Consider the following 12,278-nt stretch of genomic DNA (forward strand, 5'->3'; position numbering starts at 1 on the left):
CTGTAGGACACAAGAAAGAGCCAGTTATCCAGAAGGGCACATGAGCATGTGCCTCTCACTAGGCATGTGAATGCCCCAAAAGCAGAAGAGCTCACATGCCAAAGTTAGCAACACTGCTGTAGCCAGGCTGTGCTGAGAGTTAAACATGCACTTAAGAGCTTTGCTGGATGGCAGCCATTTACAGATGTACAATCAGTGCAGAGACATGTAGGCAGAGACTTCCTTTAATGGGTCCTCTGAATCCCCTTCTTGAAGATACATAATCAGTTATTTTGATTAATGTATTTATCTTTCTCTGACTGCATCTCAGACACTGTCACATGCACCATTTTTTTTCTGGAGTCCTTTATTTACCACCCCTCTTAAAGATTCAGGGGCCAGACAAACAAACTGAAAATCAAGTGCAAAAAGTAGCCGGATTCTGATAAGGTAGAACTCTCCCAGTTCCTGTTTTCCTCTTGCTTTATCCCTGATTTGTTTGAAGATGCTGATGGGTGCTTGCCTGCACGTAATAACTACTAACAGCAGCTTGATGAATAAGACAAGAGAAAGTGGGGGGAAAACAATAGGAGAGGCATTAAGGGCACTAAGTCATTCTTTCTGGGGTGGGCATTGGACATATGTTCACTCCTCCAGTCCCAGTGCAATCAAAGCTGTCCTGTGCCACTGCCAAAAACTGCAACAGGTGCCAGAAGATTACAGCACTGGTTAAATCCACTCCTAAGGCACCAGCTCAGGGACTGATCCAAATCCCAGAAGCCAATGAACATCTTCCTCCAGATGTCAATTTTTTTCAAATAGTTCCCCTCTTATTTCCAGTGCAATGCCAGGGAGGGGTGAGGGGTGGGGTAGGGGGAGGGATATAAATAAATTCAACTGCCAAGAAGTAAAATCCTCTGATTTCACCACTGCAGGTCTGGACAGATGCCAAAGCCACGCAGAGCCTCTCAAGCACATTTGTAAGGTAATTAATATTTTATATTCCCAACAATAAGAGGGCTTCATTCACAAGGAACTATTAAGACAGTTTCTGCTTCCATTCTTCCCAGCACATTACAATGACAGCTCCATGCCAGCAGCAGCCACATGGCCTAAAGGTGCCAAGCTGGCAAGGATACTCTCTCTCAGCATTTGGCATCCAAGCCCTTGGCAAAGCCCTCAGCAGTTGTGCTTGGCTGCTTTTGGATCCGTCATGTGGTCAGGCTGCTGATAGCAGAGGAGGGTGCTGCGTCCTCTGGGCACCATTTCACTTTAACACCTGTCTGATTCACAGGAATGTGTGCACATGGAGAGCAAGATCCCTGCACAAATCCTCCCGGAGACCCAGAGCACATGCTCCATTTGTTACTGAAAGGGGTCGTTTCCTCAGACCCACAGTGATTTTTTTTTTCCCAATCTTTTTTTTATTTTTTTCTCCCCTCTCCCCCTCCTCTTCCCCTTCACATATCTGTACATGGCCCTTAGAGGGTCCTACATCCTGCCATGCATTCCACATATGTTGGAGGTTTGCTCTGTGAACCAGGAGTACAAAACATAGCCTTTTTGTATATAATGAAATCTCATATTTTACTGTGCTCATATAAAGCCATCGCTTTGTGACTAAGACTTTTTTATTTGTGACGTTTTAATGATCTACAAATGTTTGGTATAGATGAAAGGAAATTATTATTTCCAGGTCACCTTGCAGTAATACTTTTTGATGGGCACCATAATTCCAATTAAATTGAGTAATAAGCGAGGGGGAACCCTTCAAACATTTAAAGTGCCACTGAAGCAGAAACATTTTTAAAGGAAAACATCAAAACAAGCATACATCCTTTCACAGAATCACAGAATATGCTGAGCTGGAAGGGACCCACAAGGATCACTGAGCCCAACCCTTAGCCCTGCACAGGAGTCACACCACAAGCTACAAAACATCAAAGGGGTACAGATAGGAAAATTCAAAGCCATTTTTCCATTGGGGACTACTCAAAAAACGCAGATATTATGACATGTAGACCATAAGGACGCAACTCTGAGCCCCACAAACACCCTCTGCAGCAGGTTTTTGTGCCACAGGATTGGGGCTGACTTGGGCACACACTTCACGAAATAATCCCAGGCCTGGTCCCTCAGAGTTCCTTGTCCAAACCACCACTACCACCCCAAGCTTGGCAGAGGCAGCTCCCCGGGAGCCGCGGCAGAGGCGCGGCAGGTGCCGAAGATGTCGCATGGCACCCCCCCAAATCCGTGGCCTGTCCCAGAGCACTACAACCCACCTCACGCCTCCCATGCACTGCACTGGTTCACCCAGTGTATTCTGACACTTGGGAGCAGGGTTATCTGGGGATCAGACACTCCAAAGCCCGTGGGATAAAGGCGAAGTCTGCGGTTACCAAGCTCGCGGTCACGAAACAGCCGCTATCGCCGGCTCTGGAGGGGAAAGCTCAGCCCACCCGCTCCAACCCAACTGGGACACGCAGACACCACCCCAGCCATCTCCCTGTCACTTTGCACTGTGAATTTTTTGTTTTGTATCAAGCCTGTGGCCCCACAGAGAGCCAGCCAAGGCCTCCCTGTGCCGGGCAGAGCAGCAGCACAGAACACAAACTCTGCTTGCTGCACGTAACCTGCGTTTATCAGTACCCCTGTGTTTAGCCATACAAGCTTTTTTTATACAAATAAAGTTAAAAAAAACAAACCACACAAAGCCAACAAAGATAAAGGCATGACCACTGCTTTGAGATCCTCGTACTACAACAAGTTTAACCATGACATCACTGTCAGAAGGTCACCGGGGCTGCCCACGCATAAAATAATTTTGAAGTTGTTTGAATAAAAGACAGGATAAAGCATTTCCCAAATTACTCTACTCTAGCATTTTATTTTTGGGGAGTTGGGTTTGGTTGTCTTGTTGGGATTTTTTTTTTTTTCCTTCTTGAACAGTTCTTCACTATTTAATTAGGAAAAAAAAAAATCTTATCTCACCCTCTGCTTTGAAACACATGTTGCCTTCAGAACATTAGGGTGACATACAGGATGGACACTGGGACCACAACAAATTTAAGATCCAGCATCTTGGAGGCTTTGCTGGTCAAAAGCCAAACCTTTCTGGAATGAAGAAAAGCTTTTTAATAAGGCATTTTCAGTAACAAATTCAGTATTTAACCCCAGGGAGGTAAGGAAATACCCCAACTTAAAACTATTATTCAGTTGCATGTAAAAAATGTTATTTCAGATCATTTTTAGGACTTTCTGTGATACATTATTTTCCATTTCTTTTTCTCTGTGACCTGGGCAATGGATTTCATTGTGATTAAAGCACCTGGCTTTTGGAGCAAGGGAGACGAAAAATAAGTACCAAATAAACATATAAAACTCTCCAGCAACATTCCCGGAATAGTTCTTCTGCAAAGTGCATGGCATGTTCAGAACACATGATTTCCTAGTACAAAGATTTTATTGGCTTCACTGCTCAGTGTGGTCATCTCAGATTCATGCCAAATAAACCTTCCTCGCCGTATTGTCATTTATTTTTCACCTCTGGGTACACATCTACTCTTTTTAAACAGCAAGTTCCCAGTTCCTACACAAATTCACGAGCTGCATGTTTGTTTTATTATCTTCCCTTGAAAATTATAACCTAGACGAGGGCACTGCATGTTACTCTTGGCAACTAAAGTGGAAAGGAGCAAGTACAGGACTTTAGAAGGCCCAACAAAAGCACGAGAGCCAAGGAGGAGGATTTGCCTCCAAGGGGTTCCCTGTACCTTGTTTCGGCAGCATCCCCGTGCCGGGACAGACCTGCTCGCCTGCTGGACTGGGCCCTGGAGTGAATGCCCCACAGAGCATGGCCTATATGAAAGTTATGTGGGAAGACCAAAGAAAGGAAAAAACTTTATATCAAAAGCCCAAAAAGCCTCCAGTTTCACTTGCATAAACCTATGTGAATAGACCGTGCCAGATGTTTCCTTATCATAATACACTTCCCCTTATTAACGGGACTAAATAAATACGACTTACCCAAATCAAATCCTGACCATTTTCCCATTTTCAACTTAATGAATTTTCTCGGCTTTATGCACTTTTTATTTTAGCAATGTGAAGTCAAGAGCTTCTTCATGAGAACGTGCCCGACTGGGACGTTTATTTTTGTTAAAACAGTTACTGTGCCATGACACAAGGGTAGAACAGTGTTTTAAAGGGCTGCTGACTCCAGACAATTTATATGCTAATTTCAGAAATGATTCCTCCTACATTAAATAAGGAGCTGAGGAATGTTCCAAAGGTCTAGACAGACCATGCCATTTACAGATGGGGTAAATCAACGCTAATACTGCCCACAGCGAATTACACCGTGTGAACTTTCTTCGCTGCACACACTTTACTAATTTTAGTTCCACGTGGTTCCTCAGCTGACTGGCCAAAATATAAGCTACACCAGCTCCCCAAAGCCTCCCTGTGCCCATCTTGACCTTGGACTTGCCTTTAATATTAAACTTGAGAAAAAACCCAAATGGTCACACCTTTTTAATTCAGAGGACATTTATAAATGGTTTATAAAGGGTTAACAAATGATTAATAGGTTATGATAATGGTAAAAAAGTATGGATAACTACAAACAATAAGCATAACTATTAGGCATTTAATACTAATTGATCAGCTATTTAGGACATACATTCTAGCCCAAACTCCATCAGTGTAGAGGCCAAGTCTGGCAAATAATTCAAATATCTTCAAACTTGTTTGAGCACTGACAAGTTCTCCAGCATTTATTAGCAGTATTCTGAGGTTATTATTGTTTAAAACTACAAGTCAAATCTGTCTCCACATTTAGACTTTGTACAAACAAGCTGTTACAAAACCTCAGACTAACGGAAAGATTTCCAGTTTTTATTTTACTTTCAGCAGGAATGATCTTTACACAAATTCTCATGTGGGGATATGTAATGCTAGCAACTCAGAACTAAAAAACTTAAAATTCAACAAGCATCACAAAATACTAAGATCAACTGAATTTTCAGAATTCCTTCTGGTTTTGTATCTCAGCTTACCAGCTACGCTGCCGAAACAAGGCACCAGTGCAAAGCATGATGCCAAGTCTAAGTGCTTAACTGTCAAACACCCCAAAAAAGAAAAATAAAAATTGCACTAGGGATGAAATTCTAGTTTTAGGAACAAACCAGTGTGTGAAGCATTGACAGCATCTTGTGCATTATCATGATGGGACAAGCTCTTGCAACCTCACCTACCAGTAAAGGTAGTAAATACTGTGAGGTACCTTCACATGACCAAAATCTGATTTCTTTGCAAAGTGATGGACTTTTCTTTCTTCCCTTCCCTCCCCCACTCCTTTTTTTGTGTTTTTTTGTTTCTTTCTACTTAACTGTCTGAGGATTATATCACAGACAAATGACACAATCTCATAACTTTCTTAACAGACTGAGGGCACAGAGCTGGATATTAAGTCAAAAGAGCACTGGGCATGTGCTTCTTCTCATTGAATTCAATAGCTGAACTTCCACTGAGTGCCAAGGAACTGAATTAGGGAATCTGTTTATAGTGTGGGTGCCAGCAAACTCTTCCCCTCCTGTCCCATCACACCCCCTCCCCCCAACTAATCAGTGCACTATTAATTATATCACAGGAGCTCTCTTAGCAAGCTGGAAGTGCAAGGAGGACCCAAGACCTGATTAATAAATCACATACAGCAAGACCATGCTTTGCTATACCTGAGACATCTCAGTCAAATGGCTCCTGATAATGATCAGTGATGGTAAATTGGCCACTGGGCTCCTGGAAAAATTCCAAGTTTCACCTTCCCAGCTACAGGAATGAGGAGGATATATGTGAATGCACTCTTTGGCAGGGAAAGGTACATTGTTTCCTTGCTGTGGGAAAAATGCTTAACGCTTAAACATTTCCTTAAAATAAGATTACAGTGAAACATTAGAGGTGGCATTATTAACGATAATCAACTTTCCTGGCTAAATGAAAAAAACAAAAACAAACATAACAAACAACCTCCAAATCCATCTCCAATCTGCAGGGAAAAAAAAGAAATCTAGTGTTTCATCCCTTGCTTTTTTCTGAGCACTTCAGTAGAGATGCTTCCTGCAAAGAGAATAGGTCTTTGTGTGCTTTGGTTTTTGAAACTCAAGGAAGTTCCCAACTTACCTGTTCTTTTTACCCATCCATGAATGAGGAGGAGACTAATTGAAATTTTTGAGACTCTGGACTATAACACTTCTGACTACTGACAAAAAAGACCCCTTACACCTCCAATTCATTTCTGAATATTGAACCTTGTCAGGGAAACAGCTTGTACTTGAAGAGAGACACAAAACATAGAGAGCTTTGAAAAGGATTTTGGTATCTCAGAAAGCAAACTTGTTGCTGGACTCCTTGGCATCAACACCAGAGTTCTTGAGTACGCACGTGCAATACATACACATAAAGATATATGTGAAACACCCTGTGCTTCTCAACAGAAAACAAAGTATTCCCATCTCAGAACTCATTCAAAGGCCCTGACTCAGAATTGTCCATCCAGTTTAGAGCCTCCTCCTTTCTCAGCTTTTTACCTCAGCTTTATTCCATCATCCTTTAACTCCTCTGAAGGTCTGGCCAGCTCCTTTCCTTCACCCATCCTCTTTGTTTCCCCCAGAGCAAACCTCACCTCAAGAGGAAAACAACAGGTTATTTTATTATATTATTACTTCTCTGTATGTCTCTCTCCTCGTGCTGCCTTTTTAGGTCACAGTTTCTTTGGGACAAGGGATTATTTACTGTTCTGTGTACTAATACAACACAGCCTGGATCTTAACTAGCCTCGAGTCACTGAGGATAAAAAGAAACTGCCTTTACCCTAGGTAAATGTTCTCCAGAGTGATATCAATCATGTTTATCCACCTTTGAAAAAGGAATGCTAGAAAGCACATAACAAACATGCCAAACAGTACAGAGCCTAAATCACCAATTCTTCTGAGAAATACTTATTTCAAACAATTCTTATTACACTTTTTTTTTTCCTAGGAGTCTCTGATATATTAAATCATGATGGAAGTTATATTTCTATTCAGGTCTTGCTCATTTATCTTTTCAGGGTGCTTAGGAGTAAATCATACCTGCTCACAATCACTCCTTTCTCCTCATTGAGCTGCCTGAATACAATTAGAAAAACATTCCATTTGCAAAAATTTTCCTACGGAAGTCCATATTTGGATATAGAAAAATTTCAAAAGACTAAGGAAGACATCCATAAAACCATAAAAAATCCCATTCCTGAACATGTTCAGCATCTAAATATTTTTTACTGATAATTTTCCATCAATTTTACTTCATTTTCTTAGTGGCAAAGCACTTGGAAGATATGAGAAGCTGGGCTATAGGCACGTTGCCAATATGCTTTTATCATAGAATCCTAGAATGGTTTGGGTTGGGAGGGACCTTAAAGTTCATATCCTTTCTGCAGAGTAGTAGATGAATTTCTACCACTCTTAAGCAAGCAGGAACTCAGAACCCCAGCCTTCCAACTGCAGAAAAAGCACTGGGATATTGCAAGAATCAACCCTGTTCTGAGATGCCGAAAGGATCTGCTTTCTTTCCCATGAAGCTCAGGTTTCCACCTTTGGCTGCATTCTCAGAATACAAAGTCCTGTTTTGAACCCAACTCAGTAGGGCACACAACAAGGAGAGTGGAAGAACTTCCCTGAGCAATCAGCCAGGGCTGCTGTAGAGAGAGGCATCCCTTTCAGATCAAGATGGGTCATTACAGGTCCAGAAACTACCAGGTGGATCTTAAAACTGCACATTCCAGAAAGGCAGCTCTGAAGTAAAACAATAATGCTTCAAAAGGCCACACTCCTTGAGAAGGGACGTCTGAAAATCCTGCTGAGAACATCACTCGGATCTGGAAAGGATGAACCTCCAGGCTCAGCATGGTCTGCAGCCTCTCGTACGCATCCAGAAAGAAAAGGGAGTGACAAACCCTGGCAGGAACAGATCAGTTTGGCTGTGAACTCGAGCTAAATTAAGTAGGTGCTAAACCCTTCATCCCTCTGCTGGTGAATTGAGGGAGAGCAAGCAGACAAAATGATTGAAACTCTGTTTTATGAATAATATATAATCATCCATTCCCTTTTACATAGGACCACATAAAGTTCCAGAGTAAGAGGCACAAGTCTCTGATTTGTAAAAAAGTGCCCCAAAAATACATGAGCTAATCTCAGGGTTCAGCACAATTCAGAAAAGCTCAGCATTACCAATTATCTTCAGACCAGGCTGCAAGGATTTGGTAGCTGATATCCAGCACAGTGCTCAGCAGGAGCTGTGAACCCAGAGGTCCCTCCCTATTGCAAGGACATGCAATTCCCAAGCCCTGATGCCTTCAGGAAGCCCATGGAGGCAGTTGCCCATTTTTTAAACTTTCTTATTCCCGGGTGAAGTAGCAAAAGAAAGACGTTAAATTCCTTCCAGTCACTGAGTTTCCACATTTGCAGCGATATTGCCCATAAAGCACTAGATTGATGGCATTTCCAGGGTGGTGACAGCAGAATGGGCAGTTAGAAGGTAAGATATTTACTTACAACAGCAGCAACCCACAAACCACTTCAAAAAAAAAAAAAAAGAAAAAGCTGGCAAACAGAGATGGGACTTCATAATGTGTGTGATGGAAAGGAAACAGGGTGTTTGTATGTGCTCATGCTACAGTTTGTGATCTCCTTAAGGCCATAACACAGTTCCTTTGTATCAGCTACATTGTGGGGTATTAAAAACCCCAACAACAACAACAAAACAAAAAAAACCCCCACAAAAACAAAACAACCAACAAAACAAATTCGCTGAAATGAACACACTCAAAATACATTCAGTTTCCTGTTCCAAAAATAGCACAGATTTTTGAAGTCTTTCAAGCACCATCCCCATCATCCAAAAAGCCTCAATGCTCACATTGTACAATAAACAGGGAGATGTTAAATCCTTCCTAAAAGGATACTGTCCTGCTTCTCATACTCATATTACAAAGAACCAGACACAACTAATAAAAACGACCAGTTTTGCTGGCCATGCTCACAGACTCACTTGAATCCTTCCAGCAGAAAAGTAATGTAGAACTATCACATGGCTTTATTCACACCACCACCACACTATGTATCTTGGGAACAAGCTTTGACCCATCAGGGATGTGGGATCTAATTTAGGAGCTGGTAGATGGAGTAATCACAGAGCAAACACCTGCAGATGCCACCCAGAGACGTAGTTTTTATGTGTATGTGTACATACATGCTTATACACATACATATATATACATATATATTTATATATATAAACACAGACATACAGACTTTTGGAGAGAAATCTTCTGCCTCAAACACAGAGGGCTCTCCCAGCACAGATACCATTCTGAGACCTCATTTTCAGGTACCTATATCACAGTTAGGCAGAACTATCAGTTCCTTCTGCCTTTACTTTGATGGGACGCCGCGCTAAGTGGTAAATCCTCTGCTGCCACCCAATGACATTTCCTGGGATCGCCCATTTCCCAAGCCCATTTCCTCCTACTCCATAACCTGGCTAAAAAAAAAAAAAAAAAAAGAAAAAAAAAAAATCGAGTTCAATTAAAGGCAGCGCTTAGAAATGAGCACTTTGCATACCTGTGGTGCCTTGGCCTCTCTGGAACAAGGGACAACCCCGCCCCTCCTCACCTGTATGCAAATGGCACCCCCTATTCTTTTTATCGTTCCGCCAACAAGCAGCAAGACTTTATCTGAATTCCCCCGGTCACAAAACCATCATTGTGCCCCTCGCAGTTAATTTTTTACTGGTTTACAATGTACTTTCCTTTACACACAGGAGATAATGCCAGGGCAGCCCCGCAAACCTCTCCCGCAGCTGTTGCGCTTTACAGCCCATCAAAGCGCTGATTTCGCAGCGTTGTGTCAATGCCAGACACGCCGATCTCCCTCATCACTGCTTTCACTCAGTTCCTTTCTTGGGTCTCCCGACAAAGCGCAGCTTGTTTTAGTCCTCATTACTACACCTAAATTAAGTTTGCAGTGGTATATAAACACAAGCGATAGCCCATCAGGTTTCAGTGAAAAGGGGAAACGCTGTAACCTGGATCTTGAGTTCACCCCCACCTATAATTAAGTCCTCAAATGTTTGGACACTTCAGCTTTCCCTGCAGTAAAAATACACATTTGCAGAGCACCAGTTTAAAGAAATTCAAGTAACTAGAGAAGTAATTCTTGTCAATATGTATTTGTGCACAAGAACAAGCTGCTCAGTTCTGGAGAATCTGTCCAGAATTCTGGGGCTGCAACATGTGCATCTGCTCAAATCAGTATAATTTAACATTTGTCAGACCAGTATATACAATGAATTACTTTAAAATGTGGTTTACATTTTCAGTTATCAGCTTGAGCTGGTACAAAAGGCCCTGGCTGCTCCACGGATGAATGCTCAGTTGAGAGCTTATTATCACAGAGGAACCACAATTACAGGTTTAAAGGAAGCCCAGCAGTGCTTGATTTATTTTCACCTATTTCATTATTATTCCTGCTTTGGCACACAAGATGTAGCAGGATGTTCCCTGTCACCAGAACCTACAGGTTGTAGAATAATACACTAAAAACCCAAAGAAAGGCAGAATTAACTTCTTTCCCAAGAACTGCCCATGAGAAAATTCGATCATCCTGTTAGAAGTTATTTCCAAAACACTGCTCTCTGGGGTTCTCAAAGATCAGAGATTGTTCTGAGACTCTCTAGCACTTAGTGGTATTTAACTGCCTTTCATTCAGATGGGACAACAAAACTGGATTTGGCACTTTACAAGAAGTGTCACTTTTAACGCTTCTGCATTGAAAATGTAAAAGTGTAAGAGAGAAAAACGTTTTGGTGCAAACAGATGTGTATTACTGATAATTCACTGCCTCAAAACATACCTTCTCATGTTTTGCCCTTAAGAAACAAAACCCAATTGTATTCCAAGCCCTTGATTCAGGCCCCAGCACTTAACTATGCTGAGAATGTTCCATTAAGTGCATCCAGAAGTGCTGATCACACAGCCCAGGCTGCACGGTCAGAGTCTAAAATGGGGGCTTGAAACTCCCTCTGCTGGCTGAAAACACAGCTAGAGACTTAAAAACATCCTCTCTTGCCCTCAAAAAATAATTAGAAAAGCAAAAACAAAAAACCCAAAACCAATCAACCAAACAAAACCACCGCCAACAACAATAAACATCGTAAGAAAAAAATTGTATGTGAAGAATTTTTTAAAAAACTAAAATAAAGATTATATCTTCTTCAGGGATTTTAATCTTTTTAGCTGTTCTGGCCCCAAGGCTTCCCAACATTCAGCTGCATCTACAGTGGTGTTCTTCTACCCAAAGCCTACCAACCTCTGCAAGTCAGTGTCTCAAAGTGATTTTACAGCACCTGGAAGGAAAACTGATCTCCCAGCTGTTGCTCCCACAAAACACCAGTCTGTGACTGGGAAGCTCTGCAGATGAGTCCTGCATAGAGGATTTCCTTCTTAAGCCCTGCCAACAGATCACAAAGAGGATGGTCTCTGTGATGGAACAACCAACCAGGCTTTGCAAACAAGGTGGGAGAGCTGCTGGAAGAAATCCACTATCAGAGCAGCCAATTAAGACGGATTTGACAAGGGCCAAAAGTACAACTTTGGGTCAAACTTACTGAGAATGGTTTGATGTTTTGATGACTGTGGTATTTACCTCAGTCATACAATCCAACAGTGGAGCCAATTCCAAAGATGATGGAAAAGCAGTGTCAAAGAAGATTGTAGGGCACCACAACACCCCCCTCATAATCTCTCCTGAGGGCACGAATCAGTGTAAACTTGCTGGAGGAGAAAGCAGCCATGAAGTAACAGAGCTGGATCATCACAAACGTTCCATCAACAGTTTGTTCTGTAAATTAATACAGCACAGCCTTCTCTAAAACATCAGTTCTGCTTTCTGGCAGGATCCGTTGGCCTGCCAGCACACTGGTGGCCACAGAAAAGGCAGCTGTAACATAAAACAAAGTTGGGACAAATCTTGTGAAATGCCTTCTTACACAGTGAAATTGCCTCCCTCTCAGTGGGGCTCATACATACGTTTTTATCCACCATCTTATTTGTGTGGGGTTTAATTCAACCCTTCCTCATTTAATAAACTAAACGTGGTCCTCCCCAGACACTTATGAAGTTCACGAGTGTCTGCTGCAAAGCCAGGTAGCTCCTCTCCCTGGTGCAAACCAGAAATCACACACGTGAAACATCGGGGCAGAAC

This window comes from Myiozetetes cayanensis, unplaced genomic scaffold, assembly GCF_022539395.1.
Source record: "Myiozetetes cayanensis isolate MyiCay16 unplaced genomic scaffold, myiCay2020 scf6-25, whole genome shotgun sequence".
In the NCBI taxonomy this organism is placed as follows: domain Eukaryota; kingdom Metazoa; phylum Chordata; class Aves; order Passeriformes; family Tyrannidae; genus Myiozetetes; species Myiozetetes cayanensis.